The sequence below is a fragment of the Artibeus jamaicensis genome, unplaced genomic scaffold (assembly GCF_021234435.1).
Source record: "Artibeus jamaicensis isolate MK-2021 breed Jamaican fruit bat unplaced genomic scaffold, CSHL_Jam_final contig_240, whole genome shotgun sequence".
NCBI lineage: Eukaryota > Metazoa > Chordata > Mammalia > Chiroptera > Phyllostomidae > Artibeus > Artibeus jamaicensis.
In genome coordinates this window covers 4918078-4931859 of record NW_026521506.1, presented here as the reverse complement: position 1 = coordinate 4931859, position 13782 = coordinate 4918078, and the positions used below count along the sequence as shown (strand labels likewise).

The 13782-nt window shown below is 37.9% G+C and overlaps 1 protein-coding gene across 1 annotated transcript in view; it reads left to right on the top strand.

Annotated features, from left to right (window-relative positions):
• Positions 1-13782, top strand: part of TENM1 (teneurin transmembrane protein 1) — a 407415-nt gene that overhangs the window by 20392 nt on the left and 373241 nt on the right. The window lies entirely within an intron of this gene.

Here is a 13782-nt window from a genome sequence, read left to right as displayed (position 1 = left end):
ATGGAATGAATGTCCTAGGCTCCTCCCATATTTGAGTCTGCTCTCTTCTCACCAGTGGATGAGGAAGAAGCTTGAAGATAATTGGTGGGAAGTTTTTAGGGGTGAAGACTGCAAGTGTCAAATACCACTTTTGCTCACACTTCACATTTCATTAGCCAGAACTCAGTCACATAACCATTTTTAATGGAAATGGCAACTGGGCAATGTGGTCGCTTTGAGTGCTCAGGAAGAAAGGAGAACATAGATTCTGGGCAGGAGTGGACACTGTCTGCCTCAGGCCACAACTTTGATTTTGAGGCTGATATTTCAGAGGACAGCAATGCCCTTTGCTAGCTTGTCCCTTGGGGAAATGTTATGCCGGATAGGTTAGAGTACTGATTTTAGAGTGGCATTTCTTATTTTACAGCATTATAAAGAGTTCTTATGTATGTATGTGTAGGACTTCAAAGAGATGAAAGCTACTGTCAGGCAAATGTTGATCAACAGCATTCAAAAGCAGTTTACAATGTTAATCTAGATTTTCAACCTGAAGAGCTCAGTGAGAAACTCTTAGGTTTTGTCCTTATTTTACTCCTTTGTAATTAATTTGAATTACTATTTCTCTAAAGTAAGCTGTCCTTACTAATATAGATTACAGTTCAATAAAAACAAATGATACAGAAAAGTATACCATGTCAACTGCCTCATAAAGCAAATGATGAAAATACATGTCTACAGAAAATGAGGTTGAATAAAAAGACAAGCAGGTATTTAATTCTCTGACCACTACCCCTCCTCTAAAACGAAGAATAAATAAATAAGCCAAGTAATCAGTGAAACTAGTTCTATAAAACCAGTTGTTTGCTCTGTTGAATAAAATCAGTAACAGACTTGCAGTTTTTGCAAAGGAAAATGTACAATTGAACTTCTTTACGAAATGAAAAAAATTTTTTAAATACTAGAATATTTGGGATCGGGTTTAGTTTTAAATGTGTCCTCATAATCATTGCCTAGGTCATACGTTTATTCCCATTTAAAATGGCCCCTGTTGGGAAATGAACTACTGAAAACTATGGAGTGGAACTCCATAATTCTCTTATGGAGAAGATGCATAAAATTATAAGAGGACCAAAAATCACGTCTACCCATTGCTTTCCAAACTTTTTTGGTTTGAAAGGATTGCAGGTTCTGCACAGTATCTTAGGCCCTAAATTGCTATAAAATAAAAAGAGAATTTAAAAAAAATGGTAAGCTTACTTATCTAAGTAAATAATTTTGATGTGTTGGCCAGAGTGTTTTAATAGAGGAACATTTGCATTAATGGAAATATTAATTTGATATTTACCATTCAACTGGTGTAGGTTTCTTAACATGACTTTTTAAATTAAAGTTATGTCTACAGAACATTGATCTAACTTTTGAGAAAGAAAATGAGAGGATGACTTGAAAGGGCATTATCGTGCAGTGGAGGATAATTGTAAGTATGTACCACCCTAATATCATTTCCTCATTTGTATAATTTTAGGATCTGAAAGAAATATTTCCTTACAAACATATTCAATTCAATGGAATACTCAGTTTTTATATATTCATTTAAAAAATAAAATGCCAGACAATCATATGAATTAAGATTTTATTACCTTAATGATTAACATTATGAGTGATAACAGTGATATTGTAAGTTTATATGTGCACAGTGGTTAAGTGATTGGCTTTTATAGTTCATGCATGGATTTAAAAATCTTTATTGAATGCCAACTATTTGCTAAGCACCATTTTAGATGCTGAGGATACAGCAGTAAACAAGGCAAATGAACATCTCTTCTAATGTAAGAACATAAGCTGCTCACATGTAGCTTACGCTCTAACAGTTGTGTGACCTTGGGAAATTAATTTTACCTTAACAGCTGATCCTCAGCCTCCTCAACTGTGAAATGTGAATAATACCATCTACCTTATAGGGTTATTGTGCGGATCCGGTGAGGAAAAAACACAGTGTTAGCAGAGTGCCTGGCACTAGTGGAGTTCGGTAAATGGTAATTGCTGTTGCCTTTATCTTTAATAGTGGTCATTTCTAATTATTACTCTTTTTCAAGTGCTTATTTGTATTGTATTTTTCCATTACCATTTATCTGCCTTGTGTCCCCCCTCCCCAAACCCCATGAACCACACTGTTGGCCATGTCTACAAGTCCTTTTTCCTTTTTGCTCGATTCTGCCACCCATTAACTATGCCCCTGGAGCTGTCAGCCTGCTCTCTATCCATGAGTCTGTCTCTACTTTGCTTGTTAGTTCATTAATATATTTTTTCTTTCATTACCCAAATGTCTCACAGAAAGATATGAATTGTGAATCAACTATTTCTTTCACTCTTTCATTTCTTTTAAATTATTGGAAAACAAAATAAAAGCATATAGTTGTCTTTTTGCATTCAATAAACCAAGAGATAGCCTCTCACAAGTGAAACATTTATTTTAGAGTCCCCAAGAGTCAAAGAATGAACTTAGAGTCTCATTCATTCAGCACAGTGAATCAAGAGCCTTTTGGAAGAAGCAACGGCATTATACAAATCAGTATATTCACTGAGTACCTTTAGAGTATGAGACAGCATATTTGGAAATTAAGACCTAGGCCCAGCCCTGAAGGAATATATACTCCAGAGGCGACTATTACTTCTGATCAAAATAGGAGAAGGGATAAAAGTCCCAAAATTATTTTAAAAAGAGCTATGCCAATACTATCCCAATTGCAAAATCACAAGAATAGCAATCTAGACCATAAGAATATTGCCATTTAAGAATAGATTGTAGAAATAAAGCTTAAATCTAGAAAAATTAAGGCTTATATAGGTATCCTTCAAATCTTTTTAAAAACCCTTAAAATTTATGAATGACATGGAGTGAGTATAGACTTTTTATGAACACTTGGCATATAAGGTTTGGAGGGGACATATGGATGGGGTAGCTTAATCTGGAAGAAAGAACCCTGGGACAAATAAAATGAAATCCTTTCTTATGTAGATTTTAGCAGAGAAAAGTAATTTGTTACCCCATGAGGTTGTCCAAGCTGATAATGACATTTAAACTCGAGGAGAAAGTATCGGCAATGGGCTATTAAGGGAACTCTGGAGATGCTAAGGTTGATATCTTGGCCAGACACCATGTTTTTCTACAAACCAGTACTAGGTGTTCTTGTTAAAGGAGAACATGAGGCTGACTCAGCATGGCATTTTCTTTTATTTTCTTGTGTTTTGGGAAACATAAGAATAAATTATTCTGCATAGACATTTTTTCTAAAGAAGATATAACAACAGCCATCAAGCCAATGTAAACACTCAGCATCACTAATCAACAAAGAAATACAAATCAAATCCACAATGAGATGTCCATTAGGATGGCTACTGTCACAAAAATAGGAAGTAATTGTGAAAAACAATATAGAGAAACTGGAACCCATGTGTACTGTTGGTGGGATTGTAAAATGGTGCAACTGCTATGGAAACAGTATGGAAGTTCCTCAAAAAATTAAGCATAGAGCCTCCATATGATCCAGCAATCCCAATATCCAAAAGAATTTACAGCAGGATCTCAAAGAGATAGTTGCACAGCCATGTTCATAGCAGCATTGTTCACAATAGCCAAGAAGTTAAAGCAGCCCCAATTACCTGCAAATGAATGGATAAAGAAAACGTGATACATAGACAATGGAATATTATTCAGACTTGAAAGAAAGGAAATCCTGTCACATACTACACATGGATGAACCTTTGGGACATTGTTTTAAGTGAAGTAAACCCATCACAAAAAGATAGACAAATACTATATGATCCCACTTACATGGGGTATCTAAAGTTGTCAGATTCATAAAAACATAAAATAGAATTGGTGGTTACCAGGGACTGTGGGGAGAGGAAAAAGGGAAATTGTTGGTTCATGAGTATAGAGTTTCAGATTTGCAAGATGAAAATGTTCCAGACATCTGTTTCACAACAGTATAAATATACTTAACACTACTGAGCTGTACATTTCAAAATGATTAGGATGGCAAATTCTATGTTTTGTGGGTGTTTTATCACAATAAAATGCATTTAATAACTTTTTAATAAAAAGAATATTTAAATACCTAGATTCCACTATCCTATCAGAATGTGATTTGGCCCTAACAATTGATTCCAGGCCTTTTCAGTGAAGTTTTCTTTTTTATTTTTTTTAAATCAACCTCAGCTTCTAACTGAAAGTAAGTTAAATTCCTTCCTCTAGGTATAAAAATGAGTCAGATGCTTATGGCTAAGGGAATACAGGTTTAGATATCCATCTCATAAGTATGTTTACAAGATGTAAAAGAAAAAAATTCATTGGTTATTTATGCATCTGTTGTAACAAAGCTGTAGATTTCTGTCTGTTTCCTATAGAATTTTAAGTGCTACATTATATCACATTATTTAGTGCTAACAGATACCCTCAGAATTATGTAGCGTGAGGGTTTTAAAAAAAGAGAGTACATTTTCCCTTTCTTTATAGATGATTTTAAAATCCTTACAGAAGCATTTATTATATTCCCATTTACCACCACTGGGTCTCATCAGTCTTGCAGATATTTTTTTCAATTTCCTTATATGCCCATTTCCTTTGGCAATATCTTGCTTTTCCTTTTTAAATTTGAACTTGAATATTAAAACAGATGCAAGGGAGAGTACTACTTACACATAAACTCTTGAACTGCATTTTTATCATTTGCTCTGTGGAAAAAACCCAATTGTATGAAATTGATAGCAACATTTTAGTATATCCCCAGGTCCCCAGGGAAAAGCAATGTGCTTAGACAGATGATCTGATTTTATGAGCACATAGCTGAAGTCTAGCACTGTGCATTTGTCTTTATGCGGCTACTTTTTTCAGGGACTGTGAAAACACATTTAAGCAGTAGCTTCGCTTTCCAACAATGGACCGCAAAGCCTATGACAATACACAGCATTTACATTGCTGTTTTTCAGGATGCACATTAAAGTAGAGATCTCTTTCAGCATAGAATTTTAATCTGAGCTTGTTAATAAGAAAACAGGAATTTTAGTATATGAACTCATTTTATTATCTCCCCTCACTGAGGACTGTGATTTGGATTCCTTTCAAATACGAATTAGTTTAAATATTGCTCTGCTGTGACTGTTGAATTTATTCATTATACTGTAATATTTTACTTATGAAACTGCATTTGGAAACCCTTTGGTGTATATCAGGATGAAATTACAGTGCTCAGGGATATCGATTATTGCTTGTAATTGCCATCATAATAGCCAACAATGCTGTCTTTCTTTGTCTTCCTTCTACCTCTTAATAATATACCAAACTAAATCAATATCCAACATATTGGGCCACTTACAGTGTCTCAAAAATCCAATTGGTTTCCTTCATAAATATGCAAAAGATCGAAGATTTTATCTTCCAACATTAAATAAAAGAGCCCTATACTGCTGGGTTTTTGTTTTATCACATCAGATCATATTAGAGTATTGCAGTATAGAATCTTTCAGATGTGACAATTGTCACCTCCAGAGTAACTACAGGGCAGGGTGGGGAGATGGGGAAGCTACCCCACTATGCTGTCTGTCAAGTGCTATAATTTCTGCTCACTAGTCAAATAGATATCAAAAGGGGAAATACAGGCTGGGGAGCTAGTCAGACATTAAAGAAGAAATCCACTTCCTTATGACATAGAAGAGATCATTTCAGCGACTAAAAAGGAGGTGCATTCAAATACAAGGGGCTTAATGCTGTACCACTTTTTCAATGAAATACAGCATTTCTCCAGTCTGGGGATAAATTTGGGTGCCTTTAAAAGCAGGAATGACTCCTTTAGGTTCTTAACAGCTAAACAGCACCTTCTTTGTACTGCTTTCCCATTCATCCAAAACAATTAGGATGGTCTTTAAAAGTTACTGAAAGAACATGTAACCTTGAAAAGAATAGATGTATATTTTGTAGTACTGCTGGAACAGATTCTACTTGTTTAGCCTGGTTTAGTTAAGTTGGCAGATTAGAACCCGGCACTAATCTAGTGAAGAGTATAGTTAGCAGGTAGCAGGGGACAGTGAAAATACACTATTTGAGAAGCCCCCAATCCAAAATTCCTTCATGCCTTTAAACTATCTATGTTACTTTTAGGTAATTCACTTTTATTTTCTGGGCCTCAGTTTCCCTAATTGCAAAATGAGGTGTTAAGCTACTAGAGGATTTCTGAAATCCCTTTCAACTCTGACTCTGTAGCCATCATTCTCACATTTTTGTCACTGGTCCCAAAGGAACAGTCCCAAAAGCATGGTGCAATCCAGTATAACCCATGTGCCAAAATCAGTACCAAACAGGCTTCTGTGCCTCCGTGGGCCTGGATTTAAATTTCAATGTATTCACTAACTGCATAACCCTAGTGTGGTATAATGTAGTGCAGTGGGTAAGAGCATATAGTTCTGTAGCCAAACTTCTTGTGTTTGAAACTCAGCTTCACCACTTACTAGCTGTGGGGACCATGGACATGTTACCTAACTTCTCTGTGCATGGGTTTTCTCCTCTGTCTGGCAGTACTCCTGTAATTGGGTTCTTGTAAAGATTAAATGATATAATACATTTTGAAGTATTTAAAACAATGCTTAGCACAAATGAGCATTTAATGAATGTTACCTCTTATTATCATTTTGATAACTACAAAACTATAATCGCCACTCTACTCCATTGAACTCTTTTGGTCTGTTTCATCATCTCTATGACTGGAATCATAATATCAATCGCACAGATGTATTAGGATCAAAATAATGCATATAAAGTAGGAATGTTGGTGCCTAGACTTTCTGGATGCTCAATAAATCATGATCACATGAAAAGAACCAACCGTGCACATGGTTGATGTTAGCCAGTGCAATTTTTTCACTTGCTCCATTCTTCTTTATACGAGTTACAAAAGCAATACAAGCTCAAGACATAAAACTTTTAAAATACCCTTATTATTCCCCTTAGCTGATATGACTCAGTGGATCGAGTGCGGGCTGCGAACCAAAGGGTCGCTGGGTTGATTCCCAGTCAGGGTACATGCCTGGGTCATGGGCCAGGTCCCCAGTAGGGGGCCCATGAGAGGCAACCACACATTGATGTTTCTCTCTCTCTATTTCTCCCTCCCTTCCCCTCTAAACTAAATAAATAAAATCTTTTTAAAAATACCCCCTTTTTCCCAAAGGTAACACAAATTACTGTTTTTCCATGAGAATATGTATTTTTTAATTTAAAAATTATATCCTGTTACTCATACTGTCTTGAAGCCTACCTTACTTCACTTGGTGATATCTGTAAGGACTATTTCTAGTGAATAGAAATTTTTTTAGAACACAGTCTGTAGTGGTTGTGTAGTATTCTACTATGTGGGGCTATCTTGGTCACCATTGCAAGGTGAGAATCATATATGAGTTCTGTCCAGAAGGTATCCAGCCATGTAATATGAAAAATAGAGACATTTATTGAAAAAGATACAAGAAACATTGTACACAGGACAATAATGTCTCAGTCCCTTCAAAGTAGGTACTTTGAGACCTCACACAATTCTCCCAGTCTCCATCAGCTGCTCCATTGTGTTCTCCTGAATCTCATCAATATTCTTCTGAAATCTCCTCCCTTTGAAAGGTGATTTTAGTTTTGGGAAAAGCCAGAAGTTGCAGGGCACCAAATCTGGGCTGTACCATGGCTAAGTTGCCTGGGCAATTTGATGTTTTGCAAAAAAACTCTGCATGAGACATGGTGCATGAGTGGGTACATTGTTGTGATAAAGCTGCCAATCACCGTTGCCCACAGCTGTGGCCTCCCAAGTCATCCAAATAGTTTCCACAGAAGAATGTTCAAGTTTAATGCAAAATTTGATGCAGGTTCATTGCTCTACTCACTCAGTCATTTTGAATGGGATTGCTACACAGTGCATATGTTCATTTAATGGCATGTACCACCCCCACTGACTAGTACAGTGAAGTTGTCATTGTTCACACATGCACATTCCAGTCCACTCTCTTTGGTTGCCAGGTTACATCAGTGTCACACAAACTGTTCTTGTTACATTAACAATAGCTGGACTTTTTCCAGAAAGATGTTGCATGTGCTTTTGTTCTTTATAAATGGAAGCTAAAAGTCAGTCTTTAAGTAATCTTGATGATTTATGCTTTGAGGCATATATCACATGTACAAAGTAATGTTGGCTCTTTGCTTAGTCGAGGGATTCTGTGTTGTAGTACATTAAAATGCAGCAGTGGAATGTGCTTTCTTTTTTAAGTATATTTTGCTGATTATGCTATCACAGTTTTCCCAATTTTCCCCCTTTATCTCTCCTCCACCCTGCACCCCTTAGCCCTCCAGCATCCTCCCTCAGCTTATGTCCATAGGTTGTACATATAAGTTCTATGACTTCTCTGTTTCCTATACCATTCTTAATCTCTCCCAATCTATTTTATGCCTACCAATTATGCTTCTTATTCTCTGTACCTCCACCCATTCTTCCCCTTCCCCTCCCCATTGAAAACCCTCCATATGATCTCCATTTCTGTCATTCTGTTTCTTTTCCAGTTGTTTCCTTAGTTTTTGTTTCCTTTTTTTTAGGTAAAATTATTCATAGTTGTGAGTTTGTTGTCATTTTACTGTTCATAGATTTGATCTTCTTTTTCTTAGATAAGTCCCTTGAACATTTCATATAGTAATGGCCTGGTGATGATGAACTCTTTTAACTTGACCTTATCTGTGAAGCACTTATCTGCCCTTCCATTTCAAATGATAGCTTTGCTGGATAGAGCAATCTTGCATGTAGGTCCTTGCCTTTTATGACTTTGAATACTTCTTTCCAGCCCCTTCTTGCCTGCAAGATTTGTTTTGAGAGATCAGCTGATAGCCTTATGGACACTCCTTTGTAGGTAACTCTCTCCTTTTCTTTTGCTGCTTTTAAGATTGTCCCTTTGTCTTTAATCTTGGGTAACTTAATGATGATGTACCTTGGTATGTTCCTCTCCAGGTTCAATTTCTTTGGGAGTCTCTGGGCTTCCTGGACTTCCTGGAAGTCTATTTCCTTTGCCAGATAAGGGATTTTTTCCTTCATTATTTGTTCAGATAAATTTTCAACTTCTTGCCGTTCTTCTCCTTCTGACACCCATATAATTCTGATGTTAGAGTGTTTAAAGTTGTCCCAGAATTTCTTAAGCCTCTTCTCATTTTTTTTTGAATTCTAGTTTTTTTATTCTGTTTTGGTTGGATGTTTATTTCTTCGTTTTGTTCCAAATTGTTCATTTGAGTCCTGGTTTACTTCCCAACTCTATTGGTTCCCTGAATATTTCAGTTTGGGTAGCCTTCATTTCTTCCTTCATTTTGTGACTGAGCTCAATCAGTTCTGTAAGCATCCTAATTACCAGCATTTTGAACACTGCATCAGATAGGTCGGCTATCTCCTCGTCGCTTAGCTCTTTTTCTGGAGTTTTGATGTGTTCTTTCATTTGGGCCATATTTCTTTGTCTCAGTGCACCTGTTCTGTTGTAAGGGGCAGGTCCTTAGGTATTCACCTGGGGCAGGCAGGTGAATACCTCTTCACTGCATTGTGATACTGTCTGTGAAGGAGGGGTCAGAGAGAGAATGATGTGCTCACTTGCTCTGCTCTAGTCCCACTTCCAACAAAGTCTCTTGTGTGAGATGGGAGTCTATCCCACTGTGGCAACCCCCACAGTAGTTTAAAGTTATCTTTGAGTCTGGTTTCCCATTCAGCCAGCCCACCCTGGTGTACAGTCCGCCACCTTGCTGTGCATGTCTTTTCCACTCACCTGCCAACCTACTGGTCTCAGTGAATTTTTTTTAACTCCTTGGTTGTCAGAGTTCCGTGAAGTTTGCTTTTCTGGCACTTATACTTGTTTATAGTTTTTAGGTTGGTTGTTATCCTTCTTTTGGTTGTGTGAGGAAGTGAAGCATTTCTACCTATACCTCTATTCTTGGCTGGAACTCTGAACTGGTGGAATGTGCTTTCTTTAGCAGTATATTTTACTGCCCCAGCCATCACAGTAGAGTAGTTAAGAATTTTAGAGCCAGAATGACCTGCATTTTGACTCTGTCATTTACCTGCTAGGTATACTTACAAAAGTTATAAATTCTTTAGGCTTCTATTTTCTTTAATGTACAATGAGGATAATGCCTCTTCATACAAGTAGCTTATCTGATACAAGTGAAGACTGAGATAATGTGTTTAGCATAGTTTGTGACACTTAGCAGTCAGTGTAAAATATATGCACCAGAAAATATAGGTTCACTTATTTGTTTTTTGGCTACTCTTTCCATGTGAATAAATCACTACTATTGATGAGATATCTATGTTGAAATAATGATGAGCAGTCAGTAATTATTCTATAGTAATTCAAACATTACAGTGGCATGAAGTTATAGGACAGGCAAAAGTAGCACATAGTAAAAAAGAAATTGGAAGATAGTGGTTGCCTCTGGGTATTGAGGATAAGAATTTACTTAGAAAGGTATGAGGAGATGTCCTGGGTAATGGAAATGTTCTGTATCTCGAGAGGGGTTTGGGTTGCATAAGTTATTATATTTGTCAAAATCTTAGCAAATATACATTTAAAATTTGTGCATTTTGTGGTGTCCAGTTCTTTTATAAATACAGACATAATACTTTTATTCACATTGCACATTGGTATGGCTGTACCCATTTTTTAAAATAAGTTTTTTTATTGTTCAAGTACAGTTGTCTCCATTTTCTCCCCACCATGCCCCCCACCCCACCTATCCCCGCCTCCCACCCTCAAACCTACTCCTTTGGCTATGTCCCTGTGTCCTTTATACATATTCCTTGATGTCCTTCCCCTATTATCCATTATCCCTCTCCACCCTCCTCTCTGGTTACTGTCAGTTTGTTCTTTATTTCAATGTCTCTGGTTCTATTTTGCTTGCTTATTTGTTTTGTTGATTAGGTTCCTGTTAAAGGTGAGATCATATGGTTTTTGTCTTTTACTGCCTGGCTTATTTCACTGAGCATAATGCTGTCCAGTTCCATCCATGCTGTCACAATGGGCAGGAGCCACTTCTTTCTTTCTGCTGTGTAGTGTTCCATTGTATAAATGTACCATAGTTTTTTTTAAAAAACTTTTTTATTGATTATGCCATTACATTTGTTCTATTCCCCCCCCATTCCCCTCCACCCTGCATACCCCTCCCCCACCATTTCCCCCTTTAGTTCATGAACACGTGTCTCAAATTCTTTAGATTCTGTATTTCCCCTACTATTCTTACCCTCCCCCTATTTTCTATCTACTGTCTATGCTACTTATTTTCTGTACCTTCTCCCCCCCTTCTCCTCCTCCCACTCCCCTGTTGCTAACCCTCCATGTGATCTTCATTTCTATGGTTCTGCTCCTGATCTAGCTGTCCTCCTAGTTTGCTTTTGTTTTAGGTGTGGTTGTTACTAACTGTGAGTTTGCTGTCCTTTCACTGTTCATCTTTTTTATCTTCTTTTTCTTAGGTAAGTCCCTTTAACATTTCATATAATAAGGGCTTGGTGATGATGAACTCCTTGAATTTGGTCTTATCTGAGAAGCACTTTATCTGTCCTTCCATTCTAAATGAAAGCTTTGCTGGATAGAGCAATCTTGGTTGTAGGTCTTTGGTTTTCATGACTTGGAATACCTCTTTCCAGCCCCTTCTTGCCTGTAAGGTCTCTTTTGAGAAATCAGCTGACAGTCTGATGGGAACTCCTTTGTAGGTGACTGTCCCCTTAGCTCTTGCTGCTTCTAGGATTCTCTCCTTCATTTTAATCTTGGCTAATGTAATGATGATGTGCCTTGGTGTGTTCCTTCTTGGGTCCAACTTCTTTTGGACTCTCTGAGCTTCCTGGATTTCCGGGAAGTCTATTTCCTTTGCCAGATTGGGGAAATTCTCCTTTATTATTTGTTCAAATAAGTTTTCCACTGGTGGTTGTGCCTTTTTCCCCCTTCTGGTACCCCTATAATTCGGATGTTGGAACGTTTAAAGTTGTCCTGGAGGTTCCTAAGCTTCTCCTCATTTTTCTGAATTCTTATTTCTTCATTCTTTTCTGTTTGATCATTTTTTTCTTCCTTCTGGTCCACTCCCTTGATTTGAGTCCCAATCTCCTTTCCATTACTATTGGTTTCCTTTGTATTACTATTCATTTCAATTAGTTTTAGCTTCCATATGTTTCTCTAATTTGTGACTAAAATCAACCAGTTCTGTAAGGATCCTGATAACCAGTGTTTTGAACTGTGCATCTGAAAGACTGGCTATTTCTTCATCACTTAGATCTATCGGTTCTGGGGCTCTGAGTTGTCTTAGAGCCATTTTTGGTCTATTCGTGCCATTAAGTAAGCGGAGCGAAGCCTTAGTTGTTTACCAGGATGGGGCAACCCAGGTCGCTGGTTTGTGACGCTGTGTGTGGGGGCGTGGTCAGAGAGGGAGCAATGGCGGTCCTCTCCGCTAGCCCCGTCCGTCCAATCACACCACTCGCCCCGAGCCTTTTTCCCAGTTCGTCCAATCACACCACTGGCCCCGGGCCGTTTATCCGACGGGAATTGTGCGAGCCTGCTGCCCCAGGCAGGCTTTCCTTCTCACTGGTTTATCGGCAGGCAGAAGCGCAACCGACCAACAGCAGACACCCTGCCGCGCCTCTTCCCTGTGTGCCGGTTTAGCTGAGCATTTAGTTGTCTTTGGACTCCGTATTGTCAATTTTCTGTGTGGCTTGCTTGTGTTTATTGTTGTTAAAAATAGTTGTTCTTAGATTTGGTTGTGCACAGAGGCAAGGTGGTTCCACCTACGTCTCTATCTTGGCCTCACTGTATCATAGTTTTTTGATCCACTCATTTACTAATGGGCACTCAGGTTTCTTCCAGCATTTCACTATTGTAAATAACACTGCTATAAACATTGAGGTACATAGGTTCTTTTGAATTAGTTTTTCAGAATTCTTAGGGTATAATCCCCAGCATTGGAAAGGCCATTCCATTTTTAGTTTTCTGAGGAAATTCCATACTGTTTTCCACAGTGACTGCACCAGTCTTCATTTCCACCATCAGTGCACTAGGGCTCCTTTTTCTCCACAACCTTGCCAGTACTTGTTTGTTGATTTGTTTGTGGTGGCCATTCTGACCGGTGTGAAGTGGCATCTCATTGTGGTTGTAATTTACATCTCTCTGATGGTGTACAATTTTTAACTGAAACATATTTACATATAATATGGTGTAAATTTAAGGTATGCAACACATTGATTTGATACATTTACATAATGCAGTGCAATTGCCATTGTAGTGTTAGCTAACATCTGTTATTTCACATAATTATTCCTTTTTCATGATGAGAATAATTAAGATCTAGTCTAGGGGTGTCAAGCTCACTTTCACTGGGGGCCACATCAGCTTAGAAGTTGCCTTCAAAGGGCTGAATTTAATGTTAGGACTGTATAAATGTAACTACTCCTTAACTAGGGGCAAGGAGCTCAGCACTGCCACTAAGTAGAAACAAGGTGCCAGGCTGGATAAAATAAGGTGGAGGGCCAGATTCAGTCTGCAGGCCTTGTGTTTGCCACCTGTGATCTAGTTTCTTAACACATTTGATGTTTGTTACACAGTGACATTGTCTATAATCACTGTACTGTACATTTATACCTCCAGGACTTGTTTATCTGACAGTTACAAGTTTGTGCCCTTAAATGCCTCTCCAATTTCCCCACCCCCCACCCTCAGCAACCATTCTACTGTCTGTTTTTACAAGTTCATGGATGGACCTTGGGC